General features: G+C 41.2%; 1 protein-coding gene across 4 annotated transcripts in view; it reads left to right on the forward strand.

The window, feature by feature from the left end:
* zbtb20 (zinc finger and BTB domain containing 20) overlaps positions 1-24,198 on the forward strand; it is a 345,434-nt gene that overhangs the window by 302,720 nt on the left and 18,516 nt on the right. For 3 of the 4 annotated variants that reach the window (XM_078232540.1, XM_078232543.1, XM_078232542.1), the window contains exons 3-4: positions 2,157-2,268; positions 8,576-8,743. The gene's annotated coding sequence lies outside the window, so the exon portion shown is untranslated. The remainder of the gene's footprint in view (positions 1-2,156; positions 2,269-8,575; positions 8,744-24,198) is intronic. The other variant, XM_078232541.1, reaches the window with a different exon arrangement.

Raw genomic sequence — 24,198 nt, forward strand, 5'->3', positions numbered from 1 at the left:
ACAAACAGGCAGTTGCTGTCAGAATTTCCCAACTCCTCCAAAAGGTGTGCTATACCATGATCTCAGCCAGAGATTGAACATTTAAACACAGTGTAAGGGCATGGAGTTAGATACCCACTAAAATCAACAGAAAAGGTTGGTCTGTCCATTACATGTGGATCATTTCTTTTATCAGTGTAATAAAGTTAATTATTACCAAATAACCTCTCTACCACTGAAAGTTCACTTTTACAGAAGTGGAGTCTCATTTGTGTAATGGAAAACGTGTACTTTTTCTTTCTCACTCCTATTTCTTTCAATCTTACCTTTTCCTCTCTCGTTTTGGTACAAGAATTAAGTATTCTAATTGACACCTCATGGTTTACACTATGCATGCCTCAGTAAGGTTTCTTCAGTCTGGTTAAGGAGACAAAGGAATCAGATCACTCACTGATAGTGGGCGATAGATACACTGTTTTTGATTCTTAACCACCACCAAGTGGTGAGATTCAGGGAGAGGAGCAGAAGAGAAAGACAGAAGGAAAAGTAGAAGCAATGTCAGTGCAAATCAACTAAAATTGCATCAAATTTGGTACTTGGGCCACACATTCCATTGAAAATACATTGTAAATATCTGTAGTATTTATTGCCTATCAGTATACATAGGTGGTACTATGACAGGTATTTTCATTATTGAAGCATCACATTGTGTCTCATACAACAACTGCCATTCAGTAGTTAATGTAAACTGGTAAGTGTCCTGTGGCATCACTTATACTGAGTCATAACTTTTATAAGAACTAGAAAGGAAGTCAAAAATATTCTGGCAAGTTTTGGGATCTGTAACTGCTGGGAGAAGGATCCTAATTTTGAGCCATTGGAAAGAATGCTCTTGAGATCTGGGAATGATTGGAATAGTTGAGATTAGCCAGAACTGGGAATGCTGTTTCTGAAAAATGGATGTAGGTGATATCACATGATCTAGCTGTGTGGATTGGGGAAGTCTGAGAGGGGTAGATTCAGAGGTCCAGCAGAGTTTGGGAGGGAATTTGGGAGTATTGGAAGTTTCTGCGGTTTGATATTGGATGGAGCAGAGTAGAATATCCTTGTGAAAGAGAAGGACTCGTACTGCCACGAACTGTTTTTGAGCAATTATATCTTGGCCTAGGAAGACTACAACACAGATTTACCAGAATGGTACCAGAGACGCAAGGAATAGATTATGAAGAGAAATTACACCTGCTAGTCTTGTATTCTCTGAAAGTTAAGGCGTGTTTTAATGAGGTTTTTGGGATATTTGAAAGGAGTAGATAGGGAAACTTTTCCATCGTTGGAGGAGCTCTAGGATAAAGCAGCATAATCTTAAGATCAGAACCAGGCCATGCAGGAGAGAAGTTAGGAAGCACTTCCTCATACCAAAGGTGGTAGCAGTGTGGAGCGCGCGCTCTCACAAAAAAAAGTACATTCCAACTTGGTTAATAATTTTAAATCTGAAATCAATTGACTTTTGTTTGCCAAGGGTATTAAGGAATGCGGAGGCCTGGCAAGTGATTGGAATTAGAGGATGGATCATTGAAAGGGGTGGAATGGACTGACTCCTGTTCCTAAATTCCTGTCAGTTGCATTACTGATTCCCCTATCATCAGATGGTTCATGCTCCATTCTAGTCTTCAAACATACGAATATTAATTTTTAAAACTAAAGGTCAGAAATTTGTGGGTTAGAGTTCTGTCACTCTCATCAATAGTGCACCATTTGGGATTTGGGAATCTGTTCAATGTTTCATAACATAAATTTGTATATTTAAATGAATATGTTAATTGCCTGAATGGAAGCTTCGAAATTTGAATTTATTTCGAAGTCTTTTAGACTTTTTTAAATTCTCACTGTTATAAGGTGAATGAACATACCTTTATACCTTCTTGCCCTGATGGTAAACAGATTGCATTCTGGAAAAATCTGCAAACTGCACACGCTCAAAATGCATAGAAATATATAACTGCAGTATCTTAATTGTTATCAGATACAAATATTCATTCGAAGTCCATCTTTTTTGAGACAAGAACAGGCCTGAATGAGGGTAGTGAAATATTCCAAAGACAATTCACTGAATATATTTAATCATGCAATTGCAAAATGTGTTTTTTGTAAAAATTCCATTTACATTTCTATTTTAGGTTACTGAAAAATAAAATGACAGCTGGAATATATTTTTGGAAAGTATGAGACAATTTTGTGGACCCAGTAACCAGATTGTGCAATACAGGGGCTACATTGCAAATTTTCAAGGTAATTTATCTTATATATGCAAGTCAGTATAATTGGTGCATGTTTCATTGGGAGTTGTTACAAGTACAGTAATATCTCTTCCTCCTGCAGGTGATGCTGTGGTAAATATTCAAGATGTCACACTGCTTTCCACAATACTTGGTACATTATAATGAGAGTATATCACCTGACAGTTATGCAAACTGAAGCCAGTTTCTACAAATTCCTCCATTTGTTTAGTAAAAAAAATGTTTTGGGGTAGGGAGAGAGAGAGAGATTCTAGTCAAAAGTATGGGTGCAAGGGGTTTAAAGAAGGGAGAAAGGGAAAGAGGCAGTAGAGAGAAGGGTTCAAAAAATGTCCAACTGGTAAAGACCAGCTGATACATCAATATGTCTCATACATTTAGACGTGACTAGCTTTCCACCTTAGCTTAAGCTGACTCTGTCCCTCTTTTGACTTTTGGAACATACATGGTTTCCTCATTTATTTTCAGTATCCGCATCATCCCCACTAAATTCACCAATTTACCTGATTAACTGTTACACAATTTTAGTAAAACTAGTCCTTTATGAAATCTGGAATTAACCATAGATTCTTTTTCCTATAGCTTCGGTGAACTGAAATTGAACTATTTTGGTCATTATTTCTCAATTTTCCACACCCACATATAGAGGTCTGATATTGAGTCTGTTATATGATATGACCATGGTGACTACCCTGGTTACCGTATTAACATGTTGAATATGGTTGTATATTCCTAGGTCCTGATGGCAGAGTTTTAACAGCTAGGGAGGTAGTTTAAAAAGTAAGACCTAAGATGGTGTAAGCTCTGGATTACTCTCTGTGTCATGCACAAGTGAGCATAAAAATATTAGGACAAAACAGGTAATCTGTGACTTGAGAAATGGTGCAGGGGAGGTGGGGTGGAGGCTTCAGATTCCTGGGGCATACGAACCAGTTCCAGAGTAGAACCTGTTCAAGGTGAACAAGTTACACATCAACACAGCTGCGACCAATGTCTTCATATGAAGGTACTCCCGTGGGGAAGAGATGAAACTGGTTTGGCAAGGGTAGACACCAGGATAAGTTAGACAGAAGAAATAAGGTGCACAGAGGACTGGGAGAGGCAAAATACAGCAGTACTCAGGTCAGGAATAGAATCAGACAGAGTGTAAATCAGAGGTAGTCTGAAATGAACTTGGAGTGAATATATATGTAAATATGCTGAGCGCAGTAAATAAAGTTGGTGAGCTGCAGACCACGTAGGTCTAGATATAGTAGCAATAAGAGACCTGACTCAAAGGAGGGGAGGGTTGGAAACTTAATATTTCTGGCTACCAGCTATTCAGAAAAGAGAAGAAAATAGGAGCTATTGACCAAAAAAACGTATAACACTGGAGAGGAATAATGTGGTTAAGGAGTCATAGACGCAGATGGTCTGTTGGGTTAAAATACGACACTATGGAGTGTTTACTACAGACCCTGAAATAGTGAGTAAAAGATAGATGAATAAATTTGAAGCCAAATTTCAAAAGACTTCAAAAACTGCGGCAGAGTATTAATGGAGAATTTTAATTATCCTAATATTGACTAGGAGAGTAACCAAATAAAAGACAAAAAGGGGGAGGAATTCCTGAAATAAAAGTGGGGAATCTGGCAAAATTGAGTTAACGTTTCAGGCCTGTGGCCTTGCATCAGAATTTGAGTAATTCCTGAAACGTGCACACGAAAACATTCTTGATTTCTAGCCAAACGAGGAAGGAGCAGTGTTAGATCTTGTTCTTGGGAGTGAAGTAGAGCGTGTTTCAGTGGGAGCTCACTGCGGGGACAGTGATTGTAATATCATTAAGTTTTGAATAGTTATGAATAAGAACAAAGTACAATCGAAAATAAAAATACTTAACGGGAGGAGGGATCATTTTCATGAGTTGCAAAATGATCCGTCCCTGGTGAATTGGAATCATGTTTTCGTAGGCAAAACAGTAATTGGAAGGCCTTCAAAGAGGAGGTTGTTCAGGTACAGAGTAGGTAAATTCCTATGAGGGAGAAGAAAATGGTATTCAAAGTTCCCTAGATAGTTCCAACAATAGAGATTAAGATGAGACAAAAAAGGAGATTAAGGATAATTGTCGCGTTCATAATACAACAGGGTACCAAACTGAATATAGAAAGCACAGAGGAGATCTTAAGCAAGATGTAAGGGGTGCAAGGAAAACAAAGTACAGATTAGCAGCCAAAATAAAAAGGAATCCAAAAGTATTTTTTGAACAAACAATAGAAGGGGGATCAAAGGAAGGATGGGACAAAAAGGTGGCCATTGTACCATTTTAAAAAAAATTTGTCTGTTGGATGTTGGATAATGTCAGCATTATCGCCCATCCCTAATTGCCCTCAAGGAGGTGTTGATGAACCACTACCTTTAACCCATGTGATGTAGGTACATCCACAGTGCTGTTACAGGAAGGAGTTTCTGGAGTTTGACCCAGCAACAGTGAAAGAATGGCTTTATATTTCCAAGTTAGGATGGTTTGTGACTTAGAGGGAGCTGGCAAGTGGTCTGATTCCCACATGCCTGCTACCCTTTGTTCTTCTAGGTGGTAGAGGCCGTGGGTTTGCAAAGTGCTGTCAGAAGAGCCTTGGGAAATTGCTGCAGTGCACCTTGTGCACAGTGGTGAATAGATTTCTAGTGAAGCAGGCTGTTTTCTCCCAGTTGGCATTATTTTTGTGATTGAATAGAATAATCATAATGGAAAACATTTTTAAATTATTTGGTTAATAGAATATTGAAAGGTAAGGTTCGGAATAGTTTTATATTCGTTGCCTGATATCTCTTGTAGAAGTGTTCTGTTTTGTTCCGTGTCACTATATTGCAAATGTAATTCCTTATCAATAACATTTTTATGAGTGATACAATCACATTGTGCCAGAAAGAACTCTAATCAGTCATTGTAACATTTTTGTGAAAAGCCAATGGCATTGCAAAAACAAACTACAGCTACCATGAGAATTCCTCTAAGTTCTATCCATTATTTAAGTTAGCCAGGCCCATTATAGCATTGCATAATATTTAATCATCATTTCTAATTTAATGAATTACACATTCAAATGAATAAATCTTGATAATGCAACAGAAAATGGTGGAAACAGGTTGGTCAGAGTGCATCTGCAGGGAGAGAAAGTTAAGGTTAAGATTTCAGCCCAATGAACAGTTTATATGGAGGGACACAGGCAAGGAAAATGGTGGGAAGTAAAGAGCTGAGCATTCTGTGATAAGGTGGACAACATGAGATGATGAAATGACAGAAGTTTAATGGTGTGACAAAAGCAGGCAGTAATGAGAGAGTAAAGGATGTATCGAAGTAATTGTAAAGGATAGTGAGCTGCTGACATGGAAGGTGAAGACGAGGAGAACCTTCCGTTCTGAGGGGTGGAGAGAAAGTTTGGGCAAAAATGCAGGAAGAAAGACTTTGTATCAGTCGAGAGGGAGATTCCTCAGTGAGAATAAAGGACCCCACTGCTGAGTCCATATGTACGCCATTTTCCATCCATTGATTTTTCTATAATTTTCCCTACGCCTTTCCCTCTGCCACCCTCAACCTCAATGCCAGACTTGACATATCACCCACTGCAGCTACCTGTTTGCTCAAACTCTGAATTTACTTGCAATTTTCCCACTGTCCACAGCCTTCCAACTAATGGGTAAGCCCGGTGGCGCACTGGTTAGCATTGCTGTCTCACAGCACCAGGGACCCGGGTTCGATTTCCAGCTTGGGTCACTGTCTGTGCAGAGTCTACATGTTCTCCCTGTGTCTGCATGGGTTTCCTCCGGGTACTCCAGTTCCCTCCCACAGTCCAAAAGACATACTGGTTAGATGCATTGCTTGTGCTAAATTCTCCCTCAGTGTCCCCAGAGATGCCGGTGTGGCAACTAGGGGATTTTCACAGTGACTTCAGTGTTAATGTAAACCTACTTGTGACACCAATAAATAAGCTAAACTAAAGGGCAGCTGGGAGTAAAAAGACAAACTTTGCATAATTAAGTATAACTGTGGCAAATTCCAAACACCTTATATTTTCGTGTTGATCATTGTTGCTACCATTGCGTCACAGATTAAGAAAGAAAAAAGACGTATTTATTTTGAGTCTCATCATGCCTCAAATATCTCAAAGTACTTCACATGCATTGAATTACTTCAAAATTTACATTTGTTTTGTAGGCAAATATAACTAATGGCACAGCTGCCATTTTAGTTTTGAGTTGAAAGGAGCTTGACTTGATTATTATAATATGTATGTAAAGAGCAAACTGTATTGAACAACTTACAACGCCATCTAGTGCAGAATCAACTTTGGCTATAGTTCAATACAGTGCCATCTAGTGGATAATTTAAAAACTCATATCTTCAGCTTTTTATTTAGCGTATGAAATCTTGACCTGTAACTCCAGCCATTTTAGATTATCAGCGTGCAAAACAGGTAGGACACATAATTCAACAACGTAAGACATAGTTATATTTGTTAAAGTTTATTTATTAGTCACAAGTAGGCTTACATTAACATTGCAATGAAGTTACTGTGAAAAGTCATGTTGTTAATGTGACCCACCGAACCATTATGGAAATTGTTATGAAGCCCACAAAAATGAATAATTGAGGTGCATTCTCCTTGCCTAGTTCAAAGATGTTGAGAAGCACCCAAATACAAAGTGGCCAAATGAATCCGAGTTGACAGTCCATAAGATGACCTATGACCTGGTGACCTATAGGACTTCTGCTTAAAAAGTTCTGAGGTTTGCCAAGCAATGGGTTTACATAATGGTGTAGATGACATTATAGTTAGCTTGCAAGGAGTTAGAGATGTTTAACTAAATGCTTTTCTATCAAGACGATGCCCATCTTTCACATCAAGCTAATCAACTGTCAAGAAAGTAACAATGTGTGACTGCCCTTCCTTGAGAAAATGGATGGCAGTTTGCTTCATAAAGAAATCATCAAGGATGAACATAGGGCTTCTATTGTCACTGACATTTCAGGATGAAATATATAGAGCACATCACTGTCACCTCGGATAAACAAATTGCAGATGTTCAACAAGATACCACAGAATTCAGATCTTGGTGTCCTAGTGAGATAAATGTCAAACATTTTGCGATTATGTAAAAGAAAATCTAACTTTTACTGTTGAATCTAGTTTTAAGATTCCATTGAGATGCAGAACAAGGTGAAAAATTATGATTTCAAAATTATTTCAAAGATTATAGTGAAATACCAATTTGGTCTTTATATCCTTATCTTTTTTGGTTCAAAATGCTGAAGATGGTACCTCTGGAGGCATTGTATAAAGGACATGGGAAGGTAATGTGGGATAGAATGTAATTTATTATCCCTTTCCCTTTATGAATTTCCTCATGGCACCGTAAAAGATTTCAGAAAGTCAAGTGATCAATAATCTGTCTTTTTTGTTCCCATCTAAGTCAGTGACTCAAGCTTGAGCACAGATTTAGAGAATGGTTAAATGTGAGAGCAATCACCCACAAATGTAACTTATCTTCAACAGTTGCTGGATAATGTTTGAATGTGAGGAAATAGACCACTCATTCCTTCTCCCCATCCCAAGGAAATTGAAGTTAAGTTGTGCCATGTCCACTTTGGCTTAGATCAGTCCATTCAGCATAAACTCTGGGGTCAAAGGTGTACATCTGCAGTCCACATGGCTCAATGACCCATGCATTACTGTGACCCACTGAACCATTATGGAAATTCCTCAACATTTTATTTTTATTTTGCTTCAGCCTTATCGTCCTTTTCTCCTGTAGCCCTGATGCATATTGGGGTAAGAGTCTCTGGGTGCAGCAGCCCTCTGGTCCCTTGATCAAGCAGCACTCTGCGTAAGTAAGCTTAGGTACAGTATTCATGAATGGGAATTCTTGTTTGATTTTCAGACCCAAATCAGAAGACTATAAATAGTAGCCAGTACTGATTTATAACCTTCCACTAAAATGTAGGGTGGATGATTTTGAATTTTCACCAATTTTTGATATGTAGTGAGGCATATTTTAGAATTAGCTTTGATGCCTTTAGTGAGAAATGTGCTGCCTGCTGATGTCACTTACAAAAAATTACAGTTAATGAAATTGGTTAGGAGGCAGTGATGCAAATAATTCTACGTAGTGGGGTAGCAGTAATGAATAGTTTATGCACAGCAACACAAATGTACATTATTTGTTGCTCTTCTGCATTTGCTGCTGTTGCTGATATTTTAGAAGATTGAGTTGCTGATTCAGAAGTCTGAGATCTGTGCTTAGTTTCTGTTTATTCTTTCTTTCAGCAAAAATAAAGATCAACTGAGTAATGAAGGATTGGAGTAACTGCAGTCCTTGAAGAATGAGAATTGCGCAAACAGATAATGCTCCAGGACTAGTCTTCCCCAACAGAAGACTGTAGTCCACGTGAAAATTCAGAGAGACGGCTGCTTTACTCACCTTCTCTTCTGATTGTACGTATCGTCAATAATTGTACATTTCTTCATCAATTTATTTATTTTTAAACGGATACATCTAGTTGCATTTAAGAATGGGGGCATGCATCTAGTAGTCAAAAGTGCAAGTAAATCACACCTTGCATTACGGCTCATAAGTTATCAGTCAGGCTTGCATTGGCCAAGTTAGGCTTCCATTGGCCAAGTCAGGCAATTAACCAAATAATGATTTCAGAAACACTAATATTTATAGCACAGAAATAGGTTATTCAGGCCCAACAAGTCCGTGTCAATATTTATGCTTCCTTACCCTCCTCCTGCCATTCTTCCAATAACCCTACCAATATATCCTTTCATTTCCTTCACCTTCATATATTCATGTAGCTTCCTCCGAGGTGTATCTATTCTAGTTTCCTGAACTATTATTTGTGGTAGCACGTCTGTGTTCTAACCAATTTTCTCCTGAATGCCCTGTTGGATTCATTTGTGACAATCTTGGATTTATCACCCCTAGTTTTGTTCTTCCCAAAAGTGGAAACATCTTTTCTATGTTTATCCCACCAACCCTTTTATAATCTTGAAGACTTCTGTCAGGTCACCCTTCAGCTTTCTTTTTTTCTAGAGAAGAGTCGCCTAGCCTGTTTTCAACCTTTCCTGATAAGTAATTACCCTCACTTCCTGCATCATTCTTGTGAACCTTTATTTGCATCTGTTCCAGTGTCTGTGCATCCCTTTAAAAATATGAAAAACTGGACTGTACATAGTCCAGTGTGATCTAACCAAGGTTTTATATAATTGTAACATAACTTTCCTGTTTCTCAATTCTCTATGTCCTTAGAAATCCAGGGTCTCATGTTTATTTTAAATGCATTCAAAGTGAACCCATTTAAATTAGGAATATTGTATTTGTCACAGCCAGGAGGGGAATAATTTAAACAGCTCTGATTTCTCCTCTCACCACCCCCCTCCCCCACATTTAAACAAAAAAGTGTTTTGATTTTGATTCTCTCCTTAATGAATGATTGTGTATTTTCCTCAAACCCTTAGTTTTGGTGTCATCTAGTTTCTGTCAATGACTCCACAGCAAACTCAAGATAGGATGAAATTAGAGGGTTAGTTTATGTAACAACACTGAAACATGGAGGGAGTATCCCCCAATACATTCATACCAGAAAATAGGGATATAGAAAAGAAAGAGATGCAGTTGTTTTGTGAGTCCAGAATCCAAAATCAAAAGTACAATGATGTATTCTTTCACAGTAATAACAGGTTGAAGACTAATGCTGGATAATTTATTTTTCCAGTAGAGATGACTTCCATGGCGAGATGGGCACGTAGAGATGAATATCTTGTGGGTGCTTGTAGAGAAGTTCCAGTAGAAACAGTGTGGATGGGGACTAAACATTCATCTGGACCGAGCCCTAGTTCTGAGCTGCTACTTGCTAGATCATAAGAACATAAGAACATAAGAAATAGGAGCAGGAGTAGGCCATCTAGCCCCTCGAGCCTGCCCCGCCATTCAATAAGATCATGGCTGATCTGACGTGGATCAGTACCACTTACCACTTGGAGGTGTTAGTCTTGCAGCTCCCCAAGGTGGCATAACTAGTTCTCCCAGTAATGAGGTCATGTGATATGCTTCTCATTTCTCCACTTTGGTTTAGACAAAAGATGTATATTCCTTTGTCTGGATTCTTCAGATCTGTCATCGCAGATTAGTTGTCTCCATTGACCAGGCCTTGATCTTTGAAACATAAATGGCCTTGGATTTGGTCCCTGCAGTCACATAGGGTCATGACTTCAGAGATAACGAGGTGGTGGCTGTTTTGAAAGCCAGGACAGTCATGGCCAGCAACGGCTTCAGTCATTTTGAGCCTTTGTCCAGTATTTTTTTCAATTTATGGATTAGCCGTGATGACATATATAATTCTTATAAAAAATATAGGCTGGAATTTTCCGGTGCCATCGTGGTGGGTCTGGCCATGGGAGAATCAGTGGTCAGCTAAAAGTCCATTGGGAGTCGACGATCCCACCAGGCAGTTGGAGATGTAAATTCCCGCTCATAGTGTGAGGTTTTAGCTTCGGGACATATTATTATGCTTTAAAAAAACAAAGTTTCACTTCTACCTCGCAATGTCTTGTGGTCTTATGTCTAGTTACTTGTCAAGGAGTGGGAGTTTTTTTTTGTGACGTGGGTGTCTCCAGCTAGGCAGTATTTATTGCCCATTCCTAACTGCCCTTGAGATCATGGTGGTAAACTGCCTTCTTGAACATCTGCAATCCATGTGGTGTAGGTACATCTGCAGTGCAGTTAGGGACATAATTCCAGGATTTTGATCCAATGACAGTGAAGGAATAGCAATATATTTCCAAGTCAGGATGGTGAGTTACTTGAAGGGCAACTTCTAGGTGCTGGTGGCGGTGGTTCCATGCATCTGCTGCTCTTGTCCTGCTGGGTGGAGAGATTGTGAGTTTGAGGCGAGCTGTCTGAGGAGCCTTCGAGTTTCTGCAGTGCATTCTGTAGATGTCACCATGCGTTGATGGTGGAGGGAGTGAAAGGTTGTGCATAAGGCACCAATTAAGAAGACGGTTTTGGTCTGGATGGTGTCAAGCTTCTTGATTGTTGTTAGAACTATACTCATCCAGGCAATCAGATGATATTCCATCACGCCCCTGACTTGTGCCTTGTGGATAGTAGATAAGCTTAGTGAAGTCAGGAGGTGAGTTACGTGCCACAGAATTCCTAGCCTTTGAACTGCTGTTGTAGCCACAGTATTTATATGGCTAATCCAGTTCAGTTTCTGGTCAATGATAACCCCCCAGGATGTTGATAGTGCAGAATTCAGCAATGGTAATGCCGCTGAATGTCAAAGAGCGATAGTTAGGGATTCTCTCTTGTTGGGGATGGTCATTGCCTTGCACTTGTGTGGCACGAATGTTACTTGCCACTTGTCAACCCGAGCCTGGATATTGTCCAGATCTTGCTGCATTTGGACATGGTCTGCTTCACTATCTGAAGAATTGTGAACAATGCTGATAATTATGCAGTCATCAATGAACATCCTCACTTCTAACCTTATGTTGGAAGGAAGGTCATTGAAGCAGCCAATGATGGCTGGGACTAGGACACTACTCTGAGGAACTCTTGCGGTGATGTCCTGGAACTGGGGTAATTGATCTCCAACAACCACAATCATCTTTCTTTCTCCCAGGTATGACTCCAACCAGCAGAGAGTTTTCACCCTGATTCCGACTGACATTGGAGTGCTCTTTTGAAGGGTCAGTGCAGACTCGATGGGCAGAATGGCCTCTTTGGCACTGTAGGGATTCTATGGTTCTATGATTAAGCCATGGTAACACTGTGCCCATAAAGACTGATTTTCCAATTTTTATCCGCATTTCTCATTTTTCCTGCAGCCATATTTGAAAATAATCCAAATTCACCTCTTCCATTGGCCTTGGATGTGAGACATCTCGTATCACCCCATCTCTGTAAATAGAACCATATAGACTAAAGACAAATGTTTATTTCTTCTTTCCTCAAAGTTTACAATCCAATGCAAACAAATAATACATTTCCTTTGAATACAAGATTCACAGTCACACCTCTTGTTAATAACACTTCATACCTAATGTCAGAAAGGACAGAAAAGTATCCCTCTAATTCACATGCGCTGCCCTATAAATATAGTTAATCAATTAAATCAATGTATGGTTTGTTTAAACCATTTTTTAAGGTGTCATTCTAAAAACGTACTTATTTTACATTTCTACAAACAGAGCTGCTGAATGTGGACTTTTAAACCATTTGCAGTTGTAAAACAATGAAATGTCATTTCTGCAAACATGATGTGGAGATGCCGGCGTTGGACTGGGGTAAACACAGTAAGAAGTTTAACAACACCAGGTTAAAGTCCAACAGGTTTATTTGGTAGCAAAAGCCACACAAGCTTTCGAGGCTCTGAGCCCCTTCTTCAGGTGAGTGGGAATTCTGTTCACAAACAGAACTTATAAGACACAGACTCAATTTACATGAATAATGGTTGGAATGCGAATACTTACAACTAATCCAGTCTTTAAGAAACAAAACAATGGGAGTGGAGAGAGCATCAAGACAGGCTAAAAAGATGTGTATTGTCTCCAGACAAGACAGCCAGTGAAACTCTGCAGGTCCACGCAACTGTGGGAGTTACAAATAGTGTGACATAAATTCTGATTCTAGGATCGCATGATAAAGACTCAGGAGGAAAAAAGCAGAAATATTTATGTGAAATAGTGTGACATAAACCCAATATCCCGGTTGAGGCCGTCCTTGTGTGTGCGGAACCTGGCTATCAGTTTCTGCTCCGCGACTCTGCGCTGTCGTGTGTCGCGAAGGCCGCCTTGGAGAACGCTTACCCGAATATCAGAGGCCGAATGCCCGTGACCGCTGAAGTGCTCCCCAACAGGAAGAGAACAGTCTTGCCTGGTGATTGTCGAGCGGTGTTCATTCATCCGTTGTCGCAGTGTCTGCATAGTTTCCCCAATGTACCATGCCTCGGGACATCCTTTCTTGCAGCGTATCAGGTAGACAACGTTGGCCGAGTTGCAAGAGTATGTACCGTGTACCTGGTGGATGGTGTTCTCACGTGAGATGATGGCATCTGTGTCGATGATCCGGCACGTCTTGCAGAGGTTGCTGTGGCAGGGTTGTGTGGTGTCTTGGTCACTGTTCTCCTGAAGGCTGGGTAGTTTGCTGCGGACAATGGTCTGTTTGAGGTTGTGCGGTTGTTTGAAGGCAAGAAGTGGGGGTGTGGGGATGGCCTTGGCGAGATGTTCGTCTTCATCAATGACATGTTGAAGGCTCCGGAGGAGATGCCGTAGCTTCTCCGCTCCGGGGAAGTACTGGACAACGAAGGGTACTCTGTCCACTGTGTCCCGTGTTTGTCTTCTGAGGAGGTCGGTGCGGTTTTTCGCTGTGGCGCGTCGGAACTGTTGATCAATGAGTCTAGCGCCATATCCTGTTCTTATGAGGGCATCTTTCAGCGTCTGGAGGTGTCTGTTGCGATCCTCCTCATCCGAGCAGATCCTGTGTATACGGAGGGCTTGTCCGTAGGGGATGGCTTCTTTAACGTGTTTAGGGTGGAAGCTGGAGAAGTGGAGCATCGTGAGGTTATCCGTGGGCTTGCGGTACAGTGAGGTGCTGAGGTGACCGTCCTTAAGGAGGTGACTCGGCCAACGTTGTCTACCTGATACGCTGCAAGAAAGGATGTCCCGAGGCATGGTACATTGGGGAAACTATGCAGACACTGCGACAACGGATGAATGAACACCGCTCGACAATCACCAGGCAAGACTGTTCTCTTCCTGTTGGGGAGCACTTCAGCGGTCACGGGCATTCGGCCTCTGATATTCGGGTAAGCGTTCTCCAAGGCGGCCTTCGCGACACACGACAGCGCAGAGTCGCGGAGCAGAAACTGATAGCCAGGTTCCGCACACACAAGGACGGCCTCAACCGGGATATTGGGTTTATGTCACACTATTTCACATAAATATTTCTGCTTTTTTCCTCCTGAGTCTTTATCATGCGATCCTAGAATCAGAATTTATGTCACACTATTTGTAACTCCCACAGTTGCGTGGACCTGCAGAGTTTCACTGGCTGTCTTGTCTGGAGACAATACACATCTTTTTAGCCTGTCTTGATGCTCTCTCCACTCCCATTGTTTTGTTTCTTAAAGACTGGATTAGTTGTAAGTATTCGCATTCCAACCATTATTCATGTAAATTGAGTCTGTGTCTTATAAGTTCTGTTTGTGAACAGAATTCCCACTCACCTGAAGAAGGGGCTCAGAGCCTCGAAAGCTTGTGTGGCTTTTGCTACCAAATAAACCTGTTGGACTTTAACCTCATTTCTGCAAACAACAGCCTTCCTGTAAAAAATTCCATCTGTCTTGACTATCCATTATCTCACTAACTAAACCATTTAAAAAGTGGCTAAAGAATAAAACCCATAGATGTTACAGATCCACAACAAACCTCAAACATTAGTAGAATTATCAAAATCTTACACCTTTTATGACCTGATACCATGAGATTTCATAAGGTCTAGAGTCAATTTGGAGGACTCCAGGGTAGCTCTCTGCAGACTTTATACCATTGTGCCGTTGCCACCTGTCCTGCCAATGGGGCATGACATTCCCAGGGATAGTGATGGTAGTGTCTGGGACATTATCTGTAAGGTAATGACTATACCAGGCTGTTGCTTGTTATTTCTTTGGTGTAAGGCATCATTGTTCTTCAGGGTCGCCAAGCATTGACTTCTTTACTTCAAGTTACTGGAGTGAATTTTATTTTAAACTGAAGTGAATTCTACTCAACATCAGCTTATATTTGCATAGCATCTTCAATATGGCAAAATGTCCCAGGCGCATCATTAGCAACATGCCACATGAGGAGATTTTGGGGCGAGTGACCAAACGTTTGGTCAAAAAGTAAATTTTAAGGAAAGGCTTAGCAGAAAAGAAAGGTAGAGAGGTTTAAGGAAGCAATTTCAGAGCTCAGAGCCTGGGCAGCCTCCAGTGGCAGCAGGATTAAAATCGGAGCTGCTCAAGGGGCCAGAATTGGAGAAGCACAGAGTTTTATAAGATGTAGAAGATTACAGACACAGGGGAAATGGGGATTGGAAGAGCATTCTAATATCTGGGCATTGCTTAACTGAAAGCCACAAGAGGTCAGTGAACACAGAGGTGTTAGGTTAATGGGACTTGATGCAAGTTAAAACATGGATAGCAGAAGCTAGTGATCATGGGAGGCCAGTCAGGAGTGCACTTGAATGGTCAAATCTATAAGTAACAAAAACATAGATGAGGGTCGCAGCAGTGGCTTAACCAAGGCAAGGATCAGACAAGGGCAATACAGGGTCTTGGCAATGACATAGATATGAGTAAATATTGACGCCCAGATTGCGAGCAGTTTAATTCAGCCTCAGCCAGTTGCCAGGAGAGAGGGATGGAATTGGTGCTTAGGGAATGGATTTTATAACAGAGTCCAAAGAAAAAGATTGTGAGACAAGTCTGATGATATCGAATCATAGAATCATAGAAACCCTACAGTACAGAAAGAGGCCATTCGGCCCATTGAGTCTGCACCGACCACAATCCCACCCAGGCCCTACCCCCATATTTACCCACTAATCCCTCTAACCTACACATCTCAGGACACTAAGGGCAATTTTTAGCATGGCCAATCAACCTAACCCACACATCTTTGGACTGTGGGAGGAAACCGGAGCACCCGGAGGAAACCCACGCAGACACGAGGAGAATGTGCAAACTCCACACAGACAGTGACCCAAGCCAGGAATCGAACCCAGGTCCCTGGAGCTGTGAAGCAGCAGTGCTAACCACTGTGCTACCGTGAGGGGTTGGGAGAGGTGGTGGTGAGGTAGAGCTGGCTGCAGTGGTGGTGAGGTAGAGCTGGGTGTTGTCTCTGTACAAGTGTTGTGTAGATAGTGATGAGGTTTTGGGAATTAGTCACTCTCCATAGAATATCCAGCCTCTGACATGCCAATGTAGGCATAGTATTTGTATAGCTGGTCCAGTTAATTTCCTGGTCAGCATCTTGATGCTGGAGGATTTGGAGATGGTATAACTGACAAATGTCAGCAGAAGTATTTAGGTGCTCTCTTGAATGTTTTCCAGGTCTTTTTGCATACAGTCACGGGCTGGTTTATTTTTTGAGGAGTTGCAAGTGGAATTGATTATTGTACTCATCAACAAATATCCCCATTTCTGCCCTTATAGGGGAGGGTAAGCTACTTATAAGGCAGATGAAATTAGTTGAGCCTAAGGATCACCAGCTATGTTGAGGCTGAGGAGGCTAGTCTCCACAGAAGCAATCATTACCAGGGGATTGGGGGTAGAGTACTAGATTGGATTGAGGATTGACTGACTGACAGAAAGCAAAGGGTCAGGATAAATAGGTCCTTCTCTAGCAGGTGAAATGTAACTAACGGGGTGCCGCAGGGAGTCAGTCCTCGGACCTCAACTGTTTGAGGTTGAGAGGCGGTAGATTTAAAACATACTTGAGGAGGAACTACTTCTCGCAGTGGATGGTGAATTTGTGGAACTCGCTGACCCATAGCACGGTGGAGTCTGAATTGTTGAATGATTTCAAGAGAGAGACGGATATATTTCTTTTTAAAATAAAGGATATGGGGATATGGGGAACGGGTGGGGAGGTGGATTTGAAACCAGGGAGTGATCAGCCATGATCTGATTGAATGGCGGAGCAGGCTCAAAGGGCTGAATTTGCCTATTTCTGCTCCTTGTTCCTATGTTCTTTTGTGTTAGGTGTAACTGCAGCCAGTGGAGAGCTTTACCACCCCCAGATCCCATTGGCTTCAGTTTTACTAAGGCTCCTTGGTCCCACACATGGTCAGAACATTTTTGAGCCTTTTCTGCCTTTGGTTAACAAAAGACTACCAATCTCAGATTTCAAGTTATTAGTTTAGTTAGAATCAATTGCTATTTGCAGAAAAAGGTTCCAAACTTCTACCATCATTTGCGTATAAAGTGTTTCCTGAATGGTCTGGCTCTGATTTTAGACTATGCCCACTCTTCCTAGACTCCTCAATCAGAAGAAAGCATACTAGATCCTGGACTTGAATTTAAAGTTATAGAGTATAATGATGAAACTTTATATTTTTTTTAAAAAAGGTTTGGCCGCATCTGGAACACCATCTTCAGTTCTGGGCACGACAGGAAGTACGTGAAGAACTTGCTGGGAAAAACTGGGGAAAAAATTACTGGAATAGTTCCAGGGATGAGGGACTTAAGTTCCATGGATAGATTGGAGAAGCTGCGGTTCTTCTCCTCTGAGCAAAGTAGATTGAAATTAGATTTGAAAGATACTGAAAATCGTGAGTGGTAGACAGGTAGGACTGATGGAAGGGCCAATAGCTAGAGGATACAGATTTAAGATGATAGGCAAAAGAACCAAAGGCGAAATGAGGAATTTTTTTTTAACATAGCAAGTGGTTACAATCTGGAATGCACTGGGTGGGGGAGGCAGGAACAAGTTGCGGTTTTCAAAAGGGAATGAAGTACTCCAGGGAAATAATTACAGAGCGCTCGTGTGGCACGATGGGCTGAACATTTGCAGCACTGGAGGCCATTCTGTGATTCTATGTTTAGGGTACCTATCCTCTGTCTCCTGCCATTCAGCCCATTTTAATCAAATCATTGATTTGCTTTCGATTCCGAGTTTCAACTTTAACCAAGTGTCTTACAAGGGACCTTATAAAGTACCTTCTAGAAGCCTGTATACATTCCATAGTCATTTCCCTGTCCACTGCTTTACTCACTTCTTCAAAACATTTAATCGGGTTCATCAAGCACGATCTACCTTTTACAAATCCATGCAGTTTTGTCCCATCAGCTAAAAATATTTAAGGTGTTTCCATCACCTTGTTTTTAATTACAGACCTTTTCATTTCCTGACAACAGATGTTAGGTCGACTGGTCTATATTTCCTCAATTTCTCCCTCTTGACTTTACGGAGTAACATGAATAATTTTCCAATCCAAAGGAAAAATCCCAGATTCAAGAGAACTTTAGAAGATTATAGTTAGGACATCTGCATTGTTCTCACCTACTTCCGTTAAAACACTGGGATGGAAACAATCTTGTTTTGGGTACTTACCACTCTTTTAGTGCCATTATTTTCTTTATGACTGCTATTTTTCCCACATATCCCTGATTCATTGCTAGCTTCATTGCGATGTCTGGCGTACTGACCTCTTCCTATACAGTAAATACTGGCACAAAGTAATTATTCAGCACGTCCACCATTTCCCATTGGCAGTATCACCGTTGTTAGTTTTCAAGGGACCCACATTGGCCTGACCTGCCTCTTTTCCCCCAATATGATTGTAAAAATGTGTTCATTTTGATATCCCTTGCCAGTTTTTTTCCAGTCTCCCATTTTGTAGTTTTCCCTTTGTTTTGTCACCCTTTGCTGTTCCTTGTATCTATCCTCTTAACGAGGATCTGTGCTATTTTTGCATTTCAATGTGCTTTTTATTTTAGTTTTATGTTGTCTCTTACCTCCTTAGTCACTTGTGCCCGATTTGGCAAGTAGAGTTCTTGCCTTGGGGGGATGAACTGGTTGTGAATCACAAATTCATTATTGAACTTCACCCATTAATTTTCTGGTTAACGGATCATTAACAGACTTGCCTAGTTAACTGTGGACGGTCTCTGTCTCACCGCGTTGAAGTCAGCCTTATCTAAAATCTAAATTCTTAGCCCCATTTTGTGCTTCTCCCTTTCAAAGCCTATGTTGAACTCAATCTTATTGTGATCACTATTAGATAAATGTTCTCTCACTGTTCGGCTGTTAACTAAATCTGTTTCATTATTCTTTACATAATATAATTTGGCATGCCCTCTTCGTACATCTATGACATACTTTTGCAGAACTCTATCCTGGCCACACTCAAATTCACTCTCTGAAATGTGCTACAGTCTATTTATCCCAAATGATATGGAAATTAAAATCCCCCATTCAAACAGCAATGTCTTTGTTACATGCTGCATTTTTGCAATCTTGTACTTCACACCTGCGACTGGAGGGTTTATGCATACCTCCCACTACACTCTTAAATCTTTTTCGATTATTTCTACCCACAAGGTCTCCACTGCCTGCTTACCTCTCATCATATCCTCTCTTTTCATTGAAATGTTTTCATCCTTAAGCACTAAAGCTACACCTCTTGATTATTTTCTCACATTTCCTGTAGACCTTATAACTTAGTATATTTGGTTCTCAGAGTTGACCATCTTGCAGTCATGTCTCAGGCATGTTTTATGACCAGGTGAGAAGGGGGTGAACTAGCTCCCCTCTATTCAACCTAGGAGAGTCCAGAAGAGGTTCACGAGAATGATCCCAGGAATGAAAAGCTTGACGTATGAGGAGCGTTTGAGGACTCTGGGTCTGTATTCGATGGAGTTTAGAAGGATGAGGGGGGGTCTCATTGAAACTTACAGAATATTGAAAGGCCTAGATAGAGTGGATGTGGGGAAGATCTTTCCATTAGTAGGTGAAACTAGGAGCTGAGGGCACAGCCTCAGAACAAAGTGACGACCCTTTAGAACCGAGATGAGGTGGAATTTCTTCAGCCAGAGCCTGGTGAATCTCTGGAATTCATTGCCACAGAAGGCTGTGGAGGCCAGGTCGTTGAGTATATGTAAGACGGAGATAGATAGATAGGTTCTTGATTGGTAAGGGGATCAAAGGTTACAGGGAAAAGGCAGGAGAATGGGGTTGAGAAACTTATCAGCCACGATTGATGGAGCAGACTCAATGAACCGAACAGCCTAATTCTGCCCCTATATCTTATGGTCTAACCTCCTCAGTTGGTCACAACCAATATAATTTAAGGTGGAGGCAGTGGTGTAGTGGTATTGTCATTGGACTGGTAATCCACAGGCCCAGGGTAACGCTTTGGGGACCGGGCTCGAATCCCACCGTGGCAAATGGTGGAATTTAAATTCAATGAAAATCTGAAATTAAAAGTCTTATGCTCATCATGAAACCATTGTAGAATGTCGTAAAAACCCATCTAGTTCACTAACGTCTTTTTGGGAAGGAATTCTGCCTTTTTTGCCTGGTCTGGTCTACATGTGATTCCAGATCCACTGCAATGTGATCAAACATAGAAAACTAGGCGCAGGAGTAGGCCATTTGGCCCTTCGAGTCTGCTCCACAATTCAGTATGATCATGGCTGATCATGCACTCTCCAGTATCCCACTCCCACTTTCTCTATAGAAACTCTTAATTGCCCTAAAGGATAGGCATTAAATACCGGTCCAGTAACACCTACATCCCATGAACAAATATAAAAAATCCTCTTTTTCACAATGATAAATGTATTTAACTGTTTAAACTGGGAACAATAAGGCCGGATCAAATAAAGGTTTATTCAGTCAAAGAAAAACAAAATTTATTAACCACTTAACCCAAGAAAAATAATAAAAATGTGACGTCAAGTAATCAACCCTCACGCAGTCGTTGTGCACATTCCCACAGAGATGCACACACATCACACAGGCATCAGTAATAAGGAGAGTTCGAGTAGTAAAAAAAGTGAAGGGATATATGGTTAGTCATTTTTTGATTGTCCTTATGGCATAGATTTTAAACACTTGTTAGCTGGTTTCTTGGATGTGGTCAGATGTAGATGTTGCAAGTATTACAAGATCTCTATTTGTTGGTAGGTTATTGGTAGAGTTGGCTTCTCAAACCAGGTGACACACTTGTTCCAAAAGAGAGAGAGGAAGTATGAGTAGCCTTCAGCCTGCTTCCTGCGCTGAAGACTTTTTAACACTGCCTGTACCATTTGCAATCGCCAGTGGCTAAGCAGCCATGTCTTGAAATATCTCACCAATGTGAATTTCCAAGAGATTTTGGGTGTGTCTGCCTGTAGCAGCCAGTGTTTCAATATCCAGTACTTTGCATTATTAATATCTCTTCCTTAGGCACAAGTTTCAATGGGTGGCTGCATTATAGGAACTGTCTCTCTCTCTCTCCACACTCCCCTGAGGCTGATTTATTTGGTTCTCACCTTCACCTTGGAGTGCAGCCTTGCATTTTAAGTAGCTTGCTCTATCTCAGTTTGAATTGCAAAATTTCCAGCCATTGAAAGATGAAAAATCATATTTTCAAAAATAAACAGCATAGCTTTGTGACATGTGTTATGCCCTCCAAGTTGAACTTGCCCTGAATTCATCCAATTTGTACCTTATATTCAGTGTGTTTGTACAAAGAATCCTTATTTGGGCTGCACACCCTAAAGCATGATTCTGCTCTAATATTTTACTCATGTTTGTTATTTCTCTCTTCTAGTTCAATTGCTTTGCTATTGTTTAGTTTTCCTTCTGATCAGTACTCTCTCATTTGTTTTTGAACTATGTCATACTACTAATTCCACCTGAACTATCCTACCATCCCTCATTTACTAGATTATAATTCCTGTGACTGCTCTGTTTGTTCTTTCCACTAAGACCTGGGAATTGGATAATTATCGCAATGGAATTTTTTTTTTCTGGGCTACTGGAAAAAGACAAGGGAGTGGAAGTAGCTGAGCTCTTTTGCAGAGAACCAACACGGACAATGGGCCAAATGGCCTCCTGAGCTGTTATCGTTCTATGATTCTGTATGATCCCAGCCAGGCTGAGGTGGATCTCATCCTAATTGTACAGCTCATTCCTGAACTTGTACTGGTGAGAGTGTCCCATGATCTGGGACTCATCTTTTCTAACCTATTCCTTCAGCTGTGTGTTCACCCCCTAATCTTTTTAACCCTACACCAATTTATATGTGGACTTTAGGCAATAATTCAGGGATTATAACCCCTGAGATCCTGTTCTGTAATGTAGCTCCTCCTTTCTGGTGCTCCCCAAACTCTCCAGTCAGGGGGAGATAGTGGCATGGTGGTAATGTCAATGGATTAGTAATGCAGAGGCTCAGATTAATGATTCTGAGGACATGGGTTCAAATCCTACCATGGCAGCTGGTAGAGTTTGAATTCAATTAATAAATGTAGAGCTGAAAGCTAGTCTCAGCAAACTATCATCAACTGTCGTTAAACTAAAACCCATCTGGTTCACTAAGTGTCCTCTTGGCAAAGAAGTATGCTGTTCTTGCCTTGTCCGACCTGCATGTGACTTCAGAGTTATTGCAACGTGATCTTCCATCTGAAATGGCCTAGCCATTCAGTTCAAGAGCAATTGGGGATGGGCAACAAATGCTGGCCTAGCTAGCAACACCCAGATCTCATGGAAAAATAAATTTTTTAAAAAAGGTCCTCTTGCATACTCTTTCCTCGCTCTTAGTCTCACTATGTTTCAAATGACTGTGTCCTCCTCCTCCCCCCTCTCTATTATTCTTTCAAGCTGATTTGAGATGTCCCTCACTTTGGCAACAGATATGTAACATACTGTTTATAAAGGATGTTATTTTCCCTCCTAATTATTGAATCCCAAATAATTACCACACTAGTTTCTCCTCTTCCTCCTGCTCTTTCCCCTGCCTCCCATGCACCGTTTTACAACAAATCTGATCTGTGCTTCATCTCCATTTGACTTTATCCAGATCACTTGACAAAACTTTGACATATTATTCAAAACAAAAATGAGATTCTGGGCCTACGTGCTATCAATCATCTAGAGCACTTTTCAACATCACCCAGATCCACTCTACCTGTTGCGCACTGCTGCTGAAACCCCTATCCATGCTTCTATTTTCTGAACGCAATGTCCCACTTGCCATATTTCGACCATCCATCTTCTCTAGCTGTTTGGAACTGAGCTACCTATACCCTTTACTAGTTATAATTGACTGGGTGAATGACCTGCTTTCTTCAAAATGTACTGAAGCATTGCGCTATGACATTCACCTGAAGAGACAGGTTGGGCCTTGGTTTTAAAATCCCTGAGGGTATCCTCCAACTTATTGTGTGGCATTACTGCCATGCTAAAGGGGATAGATTTAGATGAGATCTGGCAGCTCAAAACTGGACATCCATGAGGTGCTGTGGGCCATCAGTAACAGCAGAATTGTGTTCAACCACAATCTGTAACCTCATGGCCACCATATTTCCCACTGTAATATCACCATCAAAGTGGGAGATGAACAGTAGCTCAATAAAGAGTGCAGGAGAGAATGCCAGGACAGTGCCAGGCATACCTAAATATGAGGTCTTACCCTGGTGCAACTACAACACAAGACTACCTGCATGCCAAACAGAAGCAGCAGCATGGAATAGACAACACTTAGAAATCCCACAATCAACAGATCAGACCAAAGCTCTGCAATCCTGCCACATCCAGTCGTGAATGGTGGTGGAAAATTAAACAACTAGCCAAAGCAGGAGGCTCCAGAAATGTCCCCATCCTCAATGATGGGGGAGTCAAGCCCAGTGCAAAAGACAATGCCTAAATATTAGCAACCATCTGCAACCAGAAGTGTCAAGTGGATAACCCATCTCCGCCTCCTCCAGAGGCCCCCAGCATCACTTTTGCTAGGCTTCAGCCAATTTGATTCATATCAAGAAACAGCTGAAGGCACTGCAGAGGCCATGAGCTCTGACAACATTCCAGCAGTAGTATTGGAGACTTGTACAAATCATTCCACTAGTCAAGCTGTTCCAGTACAACTGCAACATTGGCATTTACCTGATATTATACACACTCTTGACCAATGTTCCACAATGTACAAGATGCACTTCAGCAACTCACCAAGGCTCTTTCGCCAGCAACTTTGAAACCTCTGACCTTTACTACCTAGAAAGGCAAGGGCAGCAGATGCATAGGAGCACACCAGCTGCAAATGTGGCTCCAAACCACTCACCATCCTGATTTGGAAATATATCAACGTTTCTTCACTGTCACTGGGTCGAACTCCCTCCCTAATAGTACCGTGATGTGCC

Source organism: Mustelus asterias, chromosome 17 (assembly GCF_964213995.1).
Source record: "Mustelus asterias chromosome 17, sMusAst1.hap1.1, whole genome shotgun sequence".
Lineage (NCBI taxonomy): Eukaryota > Metazoa > Chordata > Chondrichthyes > Carcharhiniformes > Triakidae > Mustelus > Mustelus asterias.